General features: G+C 35.3%; 1 long non-coding RNA gene across 1 annotated transcript; it reads right to left on the minus strand.

Moving 5' to 3' along the window:
- Nucleotides 1–1791: 1791 nt before the first annotated feature.
- Nucleotides 1792–11310, minus strand: LOC148803806 (uncharacterized). The gene is made up of 2 exons (XR_016080121.1): nucleotides 9419–11310; nucleotides 1792–2302 (listed from the first exon to the last, which is right to left on the minus strand). It is a non-coding gene; the product is annotated as an uncharacterized LOC148803806 (long non-coding RNA).
- Nucleotides 11311–18359: the final 7049 nt, after the last annotated feature.

An 18359-nucleotide genomic window follows, 5' to 3' on the forward strand; every position in this document is an offset into this window, starting at 1 on the left:
TCTATACCTATTAGCATCATATTTTCTATTAACAAACCATATCTTCCATTGTTTCATTTTTCCAGATCTATCGTTGTTAGCATCGGTCTTCCATATCTATCATTGTTAGCATCGTATTTTCTATCGATTAAACATATCTCCCATCATTTAGTTGTTCCAAAACAACCATTTTTAGAACCAGTCTTGTAGATCTACCATTTATGTATAGGGATCTGTCGCCCAGGTTCATATGCAATGGTCATCTCCTTTGTTTGCCGGTTGGATTCATGTCTTCAATTTTCTTTTTATTTTAGTGTTGTTTTTCTTATTTTTATGTATTTTTTTAATTTTTTTTTCAGGTTGAATCAGAAAACAAGTGGGATCCTCCAAGGTTTAGCCTAAAGTAACAAATCACCTGTTGTGAATCCCTGTACAGATTGGATTTTGTTTGTGTACTCCTATACAGTTCCGTTTTTGTTGTCGCCAATGAAGCAATAGTGTGTTGGTCTATCCCTTGCAATATTGATAAATGAGAACTGCAATGGGAATGTTGATTAATGGATCTTCTATTTTGTTGATTATCTAAAATTTTATGGTTCATCTCACTCTTTGTTTATTACAATCCAAGCTATTCATATTGTAAATTGTAGAATATGCCCACTCTAGTTGTGTCTTGCTAAAGATCACACCAAATTATTGTTGCCACATGGCAATAAAATTGCATGTCCATGTCATTGAGCATGCCATGTCATTGAAGAAAATGAGAAAGGATGACAAGATTGTGATAATAGGTTTTCAGTTAAATTTTCTTAGAAAACAAACATTGGAAGATGAATTTTGACCATATTGTTTTTTCGAAAAAACAAACATGGGATGCATAATTGAGAGAAAAAATAAATTCCTTTCTCATCTCATCCTTTCTCATCCCACCCTTTCTTGGTAACCAAATGGTTGGCAATGTTAAAACTTAGAAGCCAAAGAAAGGTGCAAACAATTTAGTCTTTCTAACATCATAGTGGAGAGCGACAAGAAATTGTTGGTTCAAATAATGAATGGTAAAATCATTTCTGCCTAGGGTGTTCACTACTATGTGTCTAGGATAAAAGCTTTTTTAACTCTTTTCCTTGTGCAATTCAAGCATGTCTATAGAGAGGAAAATAAGCTAGTTGATTTTCTTGCTAACCTTGGGATTAATGAAGCATCTTCTTATAATGTTATGGCTGGTAATAATTTTAGAAAATCGGTTCTAGAAGATTGAATTAATCTCCCAAGTTTGAGAGTCAAATGGTAATTTTAGTTGTGTTTTTTTTTTTTTTTTTTGGGTGGGGTAGAGTGCATGAGGGAGAGAATTTTGTAAGTTGGGTTTATAGGGCAAGGCGAGCTATGTCATCCCTTGTTATGATGTGTTTTATGAATTTGATTTCATAAATTTATAAGGTGGGCACATGGATGAAAAATGCTTTTGCACTCTTGCCAAGGAATCTTAGGCTATGTTTGGTGAATAAGTGGTTTGAGAAATAAATACTTATTTCATTAGTACTGTTATTTGGTGACCATTTTCCCAAACCACTTATACTTATTTTAAGTACTTATTGGGATGAAGATGCTTGGTGAGACACTTCTCCAGTAAGTACTTAATTTTACAAAAATGATATTTTTAAACCCATATAAATGTTGATTTTTGAATATTACATTATTTATTTCCATGAAAATTACTACATTACTCCTCTTAAACACACATGCATGGGTCCACATGGCATACACATGGCATTATGGTTCTACTACTACTACTACTAACAACAACAAGAACAATAATAATAACAACAACAATTTGAATTTCTATTTTTTGAGTTTTAGAGTAAACTAACACTTAATAAGACTAAATTGAGTTTAGACCTTGTCCATTTGTAGAAATTAATGTTGTCAAATGGAGGAACCACTTTCTATCAAAGATATGATAAAATTGGAACCAACAACCATACCTTCTATCAAATATATCATTGGTTTCAAGGCATAATCAAGCTTAGTAATTTAGTTTGGGGAAAATTCTCGATAGGTACCCTATACTTTATGTCCAGTGCCAATTTAGTATCCGAACTTTAAAATAGAACTTTCATTTCAGGACAATCTGATACCCAACATTAACCAGCCGTTAAGTGGCATGCAAAAAGTTCCAACGTGGGAGCTGGATGACGGATGACAATACTTGGTCGGCATAGAAAATTATTTTTTATTTCTCCAATTCACCTTCCATCAAACGTGGGAACCAAGCAAATTCCAATTCCTGAGTTGAGTAGATTCCCTCCCAGCCTCCCTCTTTCTTCTGAAACCAAACACAGCCAAAAGTTACAGAGATAGCGAGAGAGTTTTGGAAGATAAAGATTAGAAGGAAGAGTCTCTGGATTGCATTTAACAACTGAGCTGTGGAAAAATGATAGATCAAATCAGTCATGGAGAGTAACAGCAAATGAATCAAAGATAAATGTTTCTGGAGGAAGAGGGGACTTCGTTGCTCAACCCAGAAACAACCCATCAAGCAGACTCCATAGCCCAGAATTGATTGCGTAGAAAAAAAGAAGATAAGAACCCAATAATGGAATCAAGAACTCAACTCTCTCATTCATTCACCTCGAAGAACAAAGGAGAGCAACAATGACAGAAAAAAAATACGATGATCGAGGGAGAGGAAAACATAATGAAATAGAACTCTCCCAAAAAATGGCATCTTTCCATTGTTATTTCATCATGTTTTTTTTTTCCTTTTTTTTCGCTTCTTCCAAACTATGTATCTAGTTATACAACGGAATAAAGAGTCAAGTCTATGGTATCGAAGGTGATGGCCATGGAACTGCAACTACCCATCTGGGCGGAGACATCAGAGACGGCGCTGCTGCCACCGGCGGTACTGTTGTGAGGGTGACCGGGGAGCTGGTGGTGGCTGTCTCCGTCGTCGCAGTTGGATGGAGGGTGGTAGTACATCCGAGCCGTCTGTGGGCAGTGAGAGTGAACCCTTGCTGCAATCTTGAACGCATCCAATATATCCACGTACTTCCCCATCTCTTTCTACTGCTTGTTTTCCTTTCAAAGCTGGTATGACACTTAATGCAAACATGGGAGCTTGTGGTGTGAAGTATGGGCATTTGCTTGCTCAGAACCTAGCTATAGAGATATAGCTGTATAAAATGCAAGTGGAATAAGATGGGAAGAAAAATTGAAAAAACAGGGGAATTGAAGAAGGTAAGTTCTGGGTTCAGTCAGCTAAAGGTTTCATCGGGAAACTTAATGTGGTTGCAGAAGTCGATGAGTCAAATCAGACTAACAAAGACAGATGGAGGGGCTAGGAAATGAAATCTACTCGTGCGAGTAGATTCTCGCGTGAGAGCAACCCATTTTCTATTAATAAATATATATAAAATAATTAGATATATATATATAATTATCTAATTATATAAATATATAATAGTTATTATAAATATGGTTAATAATTAGATATCAAACCATTCGAATGGTTATGATTGTTTTTAATTTTTTCAAATTTTTGTTAGAACGAGCTGATCGTTTGATTCAAACGGTTGAACCGTTCGACCTAATAATCGGACCGCTGACCGATAGTATTGTTAGATAATTATATAAATATATAATAGTTATTATAAATATTGTTAATAATTAGATATTGAACCGTTTGAATGGTTTTTTTTTTAATTTTTTTGTCAAAATAGACTGACCATTCAGTTCGAATGGTTGGACCGTCGACCCAATAACCGGACCCTTGACCGATTTGGTCTCCGAGTTGGTTTTAAAAACCATGAGGTTATGTCATTCGAGCGTGTGACTCATACGACCCAAAAATGGAACCGTTCTGGCTACTAGTTTTTGGGTCGACGGGTTGTTCTAACAACAAAAATTAAAAAAAATAAAAAATGGTCAAAAACCATTGAACGGGTCAACGTTTTGACAGTTCGACCATTCGAGTCAATGGGTCCTTGACCGATTCAACAGTTTTTGACTAAGAGTTGGGATTGGAGTAAAATGGAACTAGTTTCCTGGATGGTTCCCAATTAAAAATATCGAAAAAACAGACGACCCATTCTGACAACAAAAATTACAAGCAAAAAATTAAGTGTGTGAGGTCAATTAAGCAATATCATACGTGTTATGTCATTCGAATGTGTACTCATATGACTTGAAAATGGAACCGTTCTGGCCACTGGTTTTTGGGTTAACGATTCAACTGTTCGGTTCAAATGGATGGCTATTTTGACAACAAAAATTACAATAAAATAAAAAATGATAAAAAACCATTGAACGAGTAATCGGTCATTGACCGATTCAACGATTTTTTGCTAGGGACTAAGATTAGGATAAAACGGAACTGGTTGCTTAGATGGTTTCCAATTAAAAAATAAAAAAACAGTCAAAAACCATTGAACAGGTCAACGAGTCGATAGTTCGACCACTCAAGCAATAGATCATTGACCGATTCAACGGTTTTTGGCCAGAGACCAAATCAACGGATAAACGGGTTGATGATTCCATTCCAGCCCCTACGAAGCTGGGCCCCTCCGCTAGTAAATTTTTAAATTGAAAAGGCCTTATTTCTTGATTTGATTTTTTTTTGAGAAAATTTCTTGATTTGATTAAATTTTACTAAGGGCACATCTAGCTAAGAATAGTAAAAAAGTTTATAAGAATTTATGAATTTTACAAGGGCAACCCAAGAAATATGACTTTTCGGTGGTTGCAGAGGGACCGACGGGAAGAAGGAAAAGGAGAGATAGAGAGAAGAAGAAGAACTGTTGAGTTAAAGGGTGTTTGTAGTGGGAATGACCAACAGGAAAAAGAAAACAAGAAGAATGATGAAGAAGAGAGAAACAGAGGATCGGGTCCTGCTGAAATGGAAAGTTAAAAATTAATTAACATTAATTTTCATCCTAATTTGAAATTAACATTTTGTAAAATTTTATGCACCTTTGATGAAAAGTTAAAAATTATGCACTTTGTAATGTTTATTTATGTATACTCTATTCTTCAAAATTACAGTCGTTCTTCCTTATCTTCTACAATCGTTCTCTTCCTGTGCATCACACGGATTTTAAATGTTAAAACTAATAAAATTACAACTATAATTAAAAAAAATAAAATCATCGTAGACGATTAGTGAACAGAAAATAATGTTTTGAATAGAGAATGTCATTCAGCTCATGCTACTTCAATTTTGTTTATCTGAATCTCACGGGACCCACTACTATGAATCGTAAAAACCATATCCAAGAGGGATTTCAAATCCATTCAGAGAGCTGTATGTGTTAAAAATATTTGTGGAGTTGGGGTAAATGTAATCTCTATTAAGCTCAGGTTCTCTATGTTCGCACAAAATGCTATGATATGCGGTTGCATGTAGTGTGGGCCAGGCTGGTGGCCGGCTGGCACGGTTCAAGACGACAGGGACTGTGTCTTGTACGGGGGTATATATTAAACTGACCAACAAAGATGGTTAGATACATAGAGTTGTAGTGCATCTTTAATTGCCCTTTGCATGAAATATTAGCAAAAAGGTGGGCCATGTGGTTATTTTGACTATAGATATGTGCAAAATATATAGAATCAAAAAATGAGATTAGTCTTTTAACGTGGTTCCTGTGCAACTGCTTAGTCCAAGAACATGTTTTATCATTTGCTGCTAGTTCCACCAAAGCTTTGTTGTCAGAAAATACCTATAGTTTTCTGGTTCCATTTGTTCGGGCTTCTCTTAAACAAACCTCCCAATAACACTTGGATTTCAGCATCATAACTGTTGATCACACAACAGGGAGTGCCTTTTGCGATAGTAAGTTGCTCGCTGGAAAATTGGAAGACGAACCCTCGTCTTGCATGACCTGTATCTAGGTCAAAAGAGTCATCAATAAAAAGTGTTGGGGCTGTGATGGGGTTGAGATCTCTTCCATTATATAATGAAATGACGAGATGATCACTTGCTTTGGATCTTGCTCACTATTATCAAATATGTGTTTGTTCCATGCCTTCAATATGGGGTAAGCAATGATGCTGAAGTAGCTTAGACTTCGAACTGCTTGTGATTTACCATAGTGTGTATTTAGGCTTTGGAACCAGTCCTTGATAATGACATGTATGGGCTGGTTTTGAATGTGAGCCGGGTTTAAACCAATTTGGGCTTCACACCAGATTGCACAAGCGAAGGTACATTGGAAAAATAGGTGGTGAACTGTTTCTTCATGGAGGTTGCAGAAGGCGCAAGACCTCCTAGTCTCCCTTAGCCAAACTGCACATTTGTTTTTAGTAAGCAAACCATCCCACAACAACTTCCAAAGACATACTTTGAATCTATGAGGAACTTTGAGCTTCCACTCAAAGAAGTCATTTGAAGGGGAGTCAGTGGTGCCGGTAGGCTGATTTCACAGAGAAGATACCCGTGGCATTATACTTCCAAATTAGGAAATTTGAGGAGAGACTTGGTCTCGGGCTGATGTGAAGGATGTGTCGAATGGTGTGGTCATGAAAAAGTTGAAGAAGTTTTGACATATCCCATGTACCATCAGCATTTATTAGGTGAGAAACCTTCAGGTTGTGTACTTGATCCCCGTTTACTGACTCTTTCAGGTGCGGAATCTAACCTGGTAGCGTGGGAATCCATGGATCTGACACTACTGAAATGGAGTTTCCATCTTTGGTTGATCAATTGATGTGCTTGTTGCCACCATGGGGAACTGTGGTGGCCTTTTTTGGCAGTAAAGAAAGAGGAATGCGGCAAGTATTTAGCTTTTACTTGCTTGCTCCAAATCCCATTAGAGTCAGTTAGCAGTCTCCAAACTTGCTTATTAAACATGGCTTTGTTCATGGTTGTGAAGGATCTGAATCTGAGGCCACCTTGCATCTTTGGATGACAGATCTTGCTCCAGGAAACTGTGTGTTTTGTGTTTATGTTTGAGTTACTTCATCAGAATGCTCTAGTCATCTTATCAATCTGAGAACCTACAGCTTGGGGAAGAACTGCTGTGGACATAGAATACACTGGGATGGATTGAAGTACTGATTTGACTAGGGTGGTTCTCCCTGCTTTGGATAGAAGTTTGGAGCCCCAAGAATTGATTCTCGATGAGAGTTTGTCTGATATCTCTTCGTGAGATGAGAGGTGGCGGGAATTTAAGCCAACTTGGGTACCCAGGTATTGGTGCCAACTAGTGATTTACTAATGTGTAACATACGGGAGAGGATCCTCCGGTGTTGATGGGGAACATTTCTGCTAAAAATTAGGCTAGACTTGGCATGATTTATCTTCTGTCCGGACATGATCTCAAAGGATTTTAGTAAATTGGTAAGGGACTTGACTTGTTCCACCTAGGCTTTGCAGAAAAGTATGCAGCTATTGTGACTGATCTGCACTCCTTCCAGTTGCCCCTCTAATGAACCTTTGTTTAGTAGTTGAGAGAGGACTTCCATGCCTACTATAAACAAGTAGGGAGATATAGGGTCACCTTGTCTTGCCCCCACTTCAGCTTGAAATGATCATGTGACTCACCTGCTAATTTGATGGAATAGGATGCAGTGGAGATGCATTGATGTAGCATACTACACCATTTTATCTGGAAAATTCATCTTTTTAAGCACATGATATAAAAAGGAGCAGCCCATACGATCAAATGCCTTGACATGTCCAGTTTGATGGCAATATATCTTTTGCCTCTTTTTTGGAACTTCATCTTATGCAAGATCTCCTTTACTAACAGAATGTTGTCTGGGATTTGTCTACCCTTGAGAAATCCGAATTGGTAAGGAGATAATATCTCCTGTAGTATAGGTTGTAGTATTGTTACCATACACTTGTTATAATCTTGTAGAGGACATTACACAGGCCGATGGGACGGTAGCTTAATGTGTCAATTGGTTTGTTATTCTTGGGGAGGAAAGCCAAATTGGTATTATTTATTTCTTTTGGCAAGGATTTTGTATGAAAGAATTTAAGTACAACTATGTGAATGTCTGTTCTGATCAGGTCCCAATAATGTTGGTAGAAGAGAGGTTAAACCGCTTAACCACACCAATTATCTCTTCAAGAGTGGGGGGAGCCAGCAGAGAGTCCTGATGTTGGGTAGAGAGGGTTGGGAGGGGGTATTGTTCAACAGAGTAGGGTCAAATTCTTCTTGCTGCCCACCTACCTCTAAGAGTGCTTGCTTAAATAATTGGACTATATGTGTACGACTTGAAGTCCAAGACCCATCATTCCATTTCAACCAACCAATATTATTTTTGGAATTTTTGAAATTTGCCATGTGGTGAAAAAACTTGGTATTCCGGTCACCCTCTTTAAGCCACAACTCTCTTGACTTTACTCTCTAAAGTTGTTCTTTTTTCAAGAGCCAGTAGTTATATTGTTTTAACAGTGACTGAAGTTGGTCTTGCTCTGCATTGTTTAGGATTCTCAACTGCAAGGCTAAGATTTGCTCGGCTATGCTTCGGATATGATCCTGGACTAGGCCAAAATGACTTTTATTCCATTGCTTGAGGGCAATTTTGCAAGTTTTCAATTTGCTGATGACTTGATGAGCAGGTGAGCCATGGACAGGTTGACTTTAGGAGGCAGAAATGATTTGCGTGGAAGTAGGGTGTTTTACCCAGAAAGGCAAAAAAATGAAATTGTGGTTTCCTTTGAGGAGTTGGAGGTGAGGTGTTTAAGACGATAGGTCCATGATCTGAGGTGGTTATTGGGAAATGATTTAACAGGGTGTTCAGGAATAATTGGCACCAAGACGGGGTAGATAAGGCCCGGTCCAACCTTTCAAACACTTTAGCTACTCCCTTCTGGCCATTTGACCAGGTGAATTGGGGGCCAACATAACCGAAGTCCACTAGGCCAAATTTTTGTAAGTGTTTAGAGAGGTACGGTTTGGAATTTCTAAAGGATTTGTTCCACCTTGTATATATCATTGAGGTCTCCTATGAGGAGGCAAGGTAGGTTGGTGAGCTCTTGTAATTGTGTGAGGTGAAGCTAGATGTCTTTGCGAAGATGTCGGGCAGGGTGTCGTAGAACAGTAATAATTGCCAAGGGTTGTTGGGCAGGTGATTTGAGATTTGGAGATGAATCAAGTGAGTATTGACATGGAGAAATGTCAACTGAGGTTGAATCTAGCCAACCATAGAAAAGACCACCAGAGAACCCTGAAGCTTCATGGAAAATGAAGTTTTTAAATTTTATTTTCTTCGCCAGGGTAGAACCTTTTTGCTTGTCTAGTTTGGTTTCTATTAAAAACAAAAGGTTCGGCTTTTCTTGTTTGACCAGCTTTTGTAGCTCACGGATCTTCTTGTTATCACCGGCTCCCATAATGTTCCAGGAAATGAACTTCATAGTAGTGAAGAACAAGGCTGAGATGGACAAGATTATGTATAATGCTGTGAAAATAATAAGAAGGGGGAAGAGGTGTACCTGATGAAGCAAGGGAGTTGGGGTTGGGTCAATGAAGTTGTTGGTGATGAACTGGTCATCGCCACAGAGAGACATCGCGGACGAGGATACACCAACATCAGATGAATTCAGTAAAACCCAGGTTTAATGGGTGGTTATCTCTTTGTGGTGTTATAGGCATTGAGCAAAGCTACTGAGATTGAGGTGGAGTTGATAGTGTCATTGTGGTTTTAGCTAATAGCATTTCAGGAGGTAGAAGTTGTCCAGTAAGAAAGTCAGAAACTTGGCCATTACGAGCCACCCAAAGAGATTTAGTAGGCATATCCAAATGATAGCATTTTGGTCTACCACGCCTCCTTTTCCCTATGAGTAGATCAATGGTTCCCAAACCACCGGTTTTGGTGAAATAGTGGGCAGCTGTTGCGCATGCAGCTTACTTGTCGAGTTATTCTCATGATGGTGGTGTGCATGCATGCGTAGAACGTGGCATCCTCTGTTTGTGAGGGTGGCTATCATGCAAGGCAACAACGGGTTCTAACTTGCCAAGTGTTTGTTGAGCATGACTAGTGTTCTGACACTGCTGTCCTTTTCTGAAATCCGGCTGCATCGACGATGATGACCTGCTGGAAACTACTGCTAGTAGATTGTAATTACGCTCGACGCAACGCTGTTTACAACCACCAAACCCGTCCTCGGAATCTTCATCAAAACCTTGCTCACTATGGCGAACTTTGCAGGCTCCCAGAGAGTTTGATCTAGCTGGTGAGTATGCCGGCAAGTTGAATTGGCCTTCAAGTCAAAATTCGGCTCTGAGCCATTCTCCAGGATAATCTATAGAACGACTGTCGAGAAAACTCTTGTAGTCCGATATGGAATGGTCTAGTTGTTTACAATTTCTCCAAATATGTCCTATTTGACCGCAGTTAGCACAGATTCTAGGAAGTCGTTCGTAACAAGAACGAAGCCATACTGGCTTATCATGGTAGAATATGAAGCAGCTCGTGAGAAGAGGTTTACGTAGGTCAATAATGATTTTTTTATGTACATATAAGCCTCTCAGTAGCTGGCTAGTGGGGATTTTTTCTTGGTTTGGGACAATGGTGCCCGTTGCGATAGCAAGAAAACAAACCCTACCATCTTCAACCGTACCTCTAGGAATCATGTGGATTTGTAGCTAGACCCTCTGGGTCCAGACCTTTTCTACTATTCCTATCTGTGAGTCGCTCCATTCTTCTAGGAGGATCCAGCTTGAACAAAAGAACCAGGGACCTCCGTCTAGTGCAATGAGACGGTCACTATAGTTTATAAATGAGAACTCGAGGCTACCTCCTTCTAAGAAACGAAAGGTCACTGCTCCCAATGTTTTCCACTGTAAACAGACATAGTTGGCTAGAGTCTCCTCATTAACCTGTTGACACGGGAAGATGCGTCCCTTTAATGTCAACTCGATACCGGCCTGTTCTGATAAAAAAATAAAAAATTTTAAAAAATCATTGGAAAACGGTCAAAACCGTTTGAATGGTTTGAACGGTTAACTAGTCAGTTCGGTTTTGAGGAAAAACAGAACTGATCAGTGATCAATTCCCAGTTTTTCCAGTCCGATTTTAAAAACCATGACGTGCTCTGCCTCCTCGATAGGTTCAAAGCTGGGTGGTTGTTCATCCACCCCTACATTTAACTGCATGTGCAAAGTAGGATTCTATGTCTTGTTGCGTCTTGGTGACTTCTTTACCTTTTATGTCATCCTCGGTAAAAGCTAGTCCTCACGTGAAGAAGATGGTTGTATCCACGCCCCAATGGGTTCTCTGTGGGGACCTGGGTTCAAGAAACGGAACGGGGAAACAAAGAGACTAGAAGGGGTAGGGGATCTTTTACTGAGCTGATGGGGTAACTTGATGCTGGGTAGAAGTCAAATGGGAGAGAGGGTTTGCAGTAGAGGGAAAAAATGAGGGTGAAGTGGAGTTTAAGTTCGAGTGTGGGTATGCATAGGCGTAGGGGAGGGTTCGATGAAAGCTTACCGCTGAAAAAGGATGTTACAGTTGCTAAAAACATACTTTAAGTCGACGCTCAACTTACATGCATTTAGACTTTTAGAGGGGGTGGAGATTCTAAGCCACGGCCGGCACGGGACGATGCGTCATAGCCCAAATTTGAGAATTACTCGTAAGATTTTCTAATTATCTAATCCCATTGTAATTTTTATTTTTAATTTTATCATTTTATTAAATAAACTTCATTGTATTATTTTTTCAATGTACTTTTTTTATTTTTTGATATACATTAAATTTGAAATGAAATAAAATTTTCACAAAACTTTTCAACTTATTATCTATTATTCATGTTTATTTTCTGCTATTATTTTATTTTTAAAATTTTTCTTAATTTAGAAAAACTGGAAAAGAAAAAAAAATAGGCCCAACCCAGTATGACTGGAAATCGAGCCACGGGGCCATAACGGGCCTGATCTGGGAGGTAGATCGGGCTGCCCAAACACGGCCCACCAAGGCCCAAAGCCCGGCACAACACAACACGGATGGCGTCCGGGCCGCCTTGCCAGCCCACATTACATGACCATCGATGGGTACTAGTGGGAAAACATGAGAGAGGAATTCATTAACAAAAAGCAGATGGGAATATGCATGGAGGGTACAAAGCCCTACCAAGAAGAAACAAATCCCGTTACATGCGGATTTGGGAATCTGGTCCAATTGAGTCAATTACAATTAGTAGGGTACAAAGGTCTACCAAGAACAAACAACTCACACGGCAGACGATCAGTACCACATGACTCAGCATCGTCGACATTATATTGGACTGGGTCATCCTTAAAATTATAATTCATACCACAGTGCCCAATAAGTAATCTGATTCAAACAACGCCAAAATTTCTGGCGTTGCATGGGTCCTACCATTTATGTCTCCAGTGCGTTAAAGAACGATCTGCACCCCACGTCCCTACCCTTTGTTTGGCGTTGCATGTATGACATGTTATTCCTCTCAAATTGCCTTTTTCTCACTGATTGATTCAGCTTCAATGGCTTAAAAAATTGAAGAAGAAGAAGAAGAAGAAGAAGAAGAAGTTGATGTTGATAGAACGGGGCTTGACACCTCAAAGGGTGCTAGAAACATGTTCCATCCACATGGAGGAGAAGGAGAAACAATGGAGATGGTGCAAAAGCTACAAAAGGACCTATTAGCTTTTTGAACATAGGTCACTTTTTTTTTTCTTTTTGTAGGGATTCCTTCCCTTCAGCTTCTCTGTTTTGATAGGAATTTATGTACTCCTTGTCCTAACAACCCACAAGGTGGGATTTTCAGCTTGGAACCACTATGATTATTAACTGGGGTGGAGGGCGAAGAGGAGGAAATTGGGGTTGGGGACGTGCAGGTTTGTAGCTAGGGTGAGGGTGATGACTGATGACGATCTGTCCCTCTCGCCCATGGTGGCAAGCCTGGAGACTGGCCCTGAACTTGTTTGTTTTGGCAGGAAAATGTGGTCAAGTCTCACGATGCCTATAAATTCAGTGGGGACGTGTCCACAATTTTGTGTGTTGGAGGAGTTGTACCTCTGTACTGTTGACAGCCCAATCAATCTGTTTTACTTGTAACATCTCTCTCTCAAATTAATCTTTTGTTTCATGTATCGGGACTTTGTGATCATTTACAAAAATGGGTCTTTTCTAAATGGTTCAAGTGATCACTCCAAATGAGCAAAATTACCTGAATTAATTATATCCCATACGAGAGAATTATTAAGTAAAAAACAGAGGTTGATTGGTTAAGGTGGGAGCACAGGAAGCACAACCTGAGCTGGTTTTCTAGATGGGGTTGGGATTAGACAACCAGAAGAGGGTAGGGTTTTGGTGGATAGAGATCAACTTCTAGACTGGCCAAATGGTTTATCTTGGATTTTTCCCCACTAACAACCTCAGTTGTTATTATACTGCCTGTGGACACCTCGTGGAGGGCCCTATAGCCTAGGTTTACTAGTTACCACATGAGAGATGTTGAGAAGGGGATCATGACAGACACATTTGTGCTAACACATCAATTCATCAAACACCTCTTTTCAGTGGTTTGCATGACCTCCCCAACTCCGAACTCTCTCGGTGCAGACTGCAGAGCACAGATTGAATGCTGCAGTCCTTGAAGGCAGGAGTTAAGACATTCTAATACCGGGTAATCCAACCAGAGAAATTTCATTTGATAACTTTGGTAATAAAAGTAGCTTTGCTTGTATATCAAAATGGAACAAAAAGCATGTATTCATTGCACTAATTAATGTCTTCTAATGTATTTGACAAAATGCCCCTTTCAGGGCCTTTTCCATCTTCAGAGCATTTCTTTACAAAACACACTCTCTTCATTTGATAACTTGGACTAAATGACTACTAAAAACAAACATAAGTTCTAAACCCCAACCCTAACCCTAACCCAACCCGACCAACCCAACCCTAACCCTAACCCTAACTAGATTCCTTCAACTCTAACCCAACCCAATTTAGAAAAACAAGTGTTAGAAATAACTATAGTTTATTACGAGTTATGACTTACGATAGATCTTTCTTGGGTGGAAAACAACAGAGGGGATGAAGAATAAAATTTTCAAAAAAAATATAAAATAATATTATTAAGGTTTTAGTCTTTCTGATTAGGATTAAGTGAAGTGATTCTCTTAAAAGAAATGCATGATCCTATCTGGTGGGGCTATACAAATATCATGCATCTTAACAAATCAATGTATGTTATATATTACATATAACATATATTTATATATGACATGTACTATAGAGTCGGGTTCGGGTTGGGTCCGGTTGGCTAAGGGGTCAACCCTAACCCAATCCGAAGTAAAGTCGGGTTCATGAAATTCAACCCTAACCCTAATCCGAACATCAACCTAACCCAACCCAACCCAAATTTTTCAGGTTGGCTTAGGGTTGGGTTCGGGCCAACCTGGCCCAAATTCCAGCCTTAGGTACTACTGGTTTTCCAAAAATTGGTAACCAAAACCGAACCGAAGCCAATCAGTTAACCATCTATTTGGTTCGTCGGGTTTTCGGTTTTTTAATTTTTACAATATATATTATAAAAATATATCATAAAAAATTATAAATATATATAAAATATTATATTTTAAATAATAAATAGTATATTATATATTATAAATATATATATATATATATAATGTATATTTATTAATTTATAATATATATATATATATATATATATATAATATAGAAATATATGTATACCGGTCAGTTCAATTAACCACCGGTTTTCTATATTGGTTAACTGAAAACAAACTAACGGATTCAATTATAAACGATTTTTCGGTTCAGTTTTCATCGATGTGATTTTTCGGTATTTTTGCTCATCCCTACATGCAAAGCATTCCTTAGAGATCTCAAGAAGGAAATCCTTGAACTCACTTTCTTATTTGAGGCTTGTCGTGCTTGTAGTCTTGACTCCTGTTTTGTTCGTTAGTTGGTAATGTTTTTCTTTTGTTTGAATCTTATATTGGACTAGGTTGAGAAGGCAAGGAAGTGTGCTTTATTGTTGGGTTTGGGGACAAAGCAACGTTCTCCCCTGTTTTGTTGTTTCTCCTTTTAATAATGTTGCCCTTCACCTCACGTAAAGCTTATGTGTTTAAAAGAATAGTATCTGATGCTGCGCAATTTGGCTGTTCCTAACTGGTGGTGACTTGGCTTCCAGTAGACGACAGACGTGGAGAATCTGCATAGAATAGTATCTGATGCTGCCCAATTAATTCCAGCTATTAATTGGTAATAATAATTACTCATGGATAATAATTAATTACTGAAAATAATTACTGCTATTACTTAATTGCTGATAATTATTAATGAGTGATAATATTGCTCCTTATTAACTCGGAAAAATAATTTCTTATAATAATTAATGCTAATACTTAATTACTGATAATTTATTAATGACATTGCTCATCATTAATTCGAAATGATAGTTAATAAATATTTTCATAATGGTAATTAATAATTCGGAAATAATCATTTTATATTTATATTAACTCATATTAATTATTTTGGAAATAAATATTTAATGGTAATTATTTATATTATAATTATTATCAGAAGTTATAATTCATTCATTTATATGAAATAATTAACTATATTATTATAAGTAGTTATAATTAATAATAAATATTTTCATAATTGTAATTAATAATTCGAAAATAATCATTTTATATTTATATTAACTCATATTAATTATTTTGAAAATATTTAATGGTAATTATTTATATTATAATTATTATCAGAAATTATAATTCATACATTTATATGAAATAATTAATTATATTATTATAAGTAATTATAAATAATAATATTATATTAATGAATATAATTATAATTAATTATTACTAATACTAATGATGATAATTATTACTTCAGAATGTTAATTAATTGATGATAATTAATAAGTTTTTAATAATGTTAACTATTAATTGGGATATAATCATTTTATATTAATATTAATTCGTATTAATTATTTTATAAATATATAGTTAGTGTTACTTATTTACATTATTAATATTACAAGTAATTATAATTAATACTATTATTATTCTCCAATAAATATTTCATCTAGTGAAAGTTAAATTATAAAACTTTCAATTATTCAATATTGTTAAACTTAAAGAATTATAAGAGCAAATATTATTTTATGAATGAACTAAAATCGTAATTACTTAATAAAAATAAAAATAAAATAATAATAATAATACTTGAATATTAATGATTTCAAAATCAATACATACATAATAAGAATATATTATTAGTTAATAATAATAATAATAGTAATAATGATAATAATAATAATATATTATTATTATTATTATTATTCATTTCAAAATTATTAATATATTATTAATCTATTAATAATGCTGATTATTATTAAAGAATGTTAATAGAAAAATTTAATTACTTAAAATTATTTGTTGAAATTACCCATTTTAATTCAGACAATTAATAATTAATTCTTAAAATTATTATTTACAGAATAATTTTAATTGCTCTTTCATTAATGACCTTATTTTTGAGTAATTGTTTTTTATGTTCAATAATTTTTTTTTTGCAAAAATCCAAATAACTTTTCATTTGCATTGCTAACTATTTTATTTTTCTCTTATTCAGTTTTCCAAAAGATAAAAAAATAAATTAATGATATTTACCTATTTTTATCAAATTATGTATTTATCAAGTTCTTGTCATTGATGATGACAATGATGATGAGTCAATTTTTTGAAAGAGAGGGGTACTAATAATAATTAATGACTTCTAATTAATTAATTTCAGCTATTAATTACTAATAATAATAACTCACTGATAATAATTTCTTATAATAATTACTGATAATTTAATATTACTGATTTCAAAATAAATACACACATAATAAGAATATATTATTAGTAATTAATAGTAATAATAATATACTTATTATTATTATTGATCTCATAATTATTAATATATTGTTAATCTATATTACTCAATAAAGACATGGAATAAAAAGTATTCAAATTACCACAAATGAATGAACTAAAAATCTATGAGTATTCTAACTGACTTGAATTTGACACATCAACATGCCCAAAATTATAATTTCAACCTACATTTTCTATTTCTATCTTCCAATTCCCATAAAACATACCATTAGGTTATGTATAGGTTTCTCTATGTTTTTTTAAAGATAAATTCTAGCTAGTCTACGTGCATTGTGGGGGGCTTAGACTTAAAATCCATAATCATGATCAACCAAAAGAAGCATTGCCACCTAACTTGGAGGTGATTTCCATACTTAGGATGGTTCCATTATTCTCCTTTCTTTCATGTTTTCTTTGTTGGATGGGCTTCGGAGTCCTAATTATATTATTATTTGATTGTAGCCATATATGATGATGATTTGATTGTAGTCATATATTTTTCATCTCTTACTTTAGAGGATGGATGCATCTGCAAATGTTGTTTGGCATGGATTGTTTTTCTTAGTAGCTCTTTGAATGATTTTCTTCCTTCTTTGCCTCTTTGAATGGATATCATAAATGCTTTTTATCCATTCATATGTCCTTAAATATTAAACAGTATTAGTGATATTGTTGTAAACATCCATCTAAATTTACTATTTTATAAATAGATTGATGATTTCAAAGTTATTGATACTTTTTTGGGGGTAGGTTGCTCAACAGGACATTGATTTTTTATTGTTAAATAGTAAATTTCAAATTAAATGATACTGTAGTTGTCCCTTAGTATGGAGTCATTGTATAGATAAAACATGGTAAGTCTCTTAAATCAAATAAAGAGCCTAACCTAAATGTTTATTATAAATAATTAAAAAAGTGAAATAACTCAGATTAAATCAAATAATTACTTACTCAAAATTACTGAATTAAGTAAATAATAATGATAATCAATTATTTATAAAAATAATTAATAATAATAACAATCATCAATTACTTATTTAAGTAAATAATAAAAAACGAAATAACAATCATCAATTATCATTAATGTTTATTCAAAGCATGCCCCATAATAATTATCAAATACAGTAATTAAACCTTAAATAAGAATCAATATTTATTAATGTCATTAAAATTGTTAAGACAAATGATTAATGTTTATTCTTAAATGGAAAATATGAATTAAGAAATCTATTATATAATAATTATACTCGGTTGGAAAAAGATATTTTAAGTAAATATTTAAATAATTACAAATTTAGTTAATATTATTACTAAATAACAAAAATTTCAAATTAAATACTAAAATAAATTAATAGTAATAATAATAATAATAATAATGGTTAAATTAAAGTAATAAAAGTTTCAAGTTGAATTTAATGACCCGTATAATTTTACAGGTTTGACATACAAAGGTCAATTTATGTGGACCCGTATACTGTATGAATGTCTTAAAAAATGGTAATAAAAGTC

Source organism: Nelumbo nucifera, chromosome 1 (genome assembly GCF_055504915.1).
Source record: "Nelumbo nucifera cultivar China Antique chromosome 1, China Antique-T2T, whole genome shotgun sequence".
Taxonomy (NCBI): domain Eukaryota; kingdom Viridiplantae; phylum Streptophyta; class Magnoliopsida; order Proteales; family Nelumbonaceae; genus Nelumbo; species Nelumbo nucifera.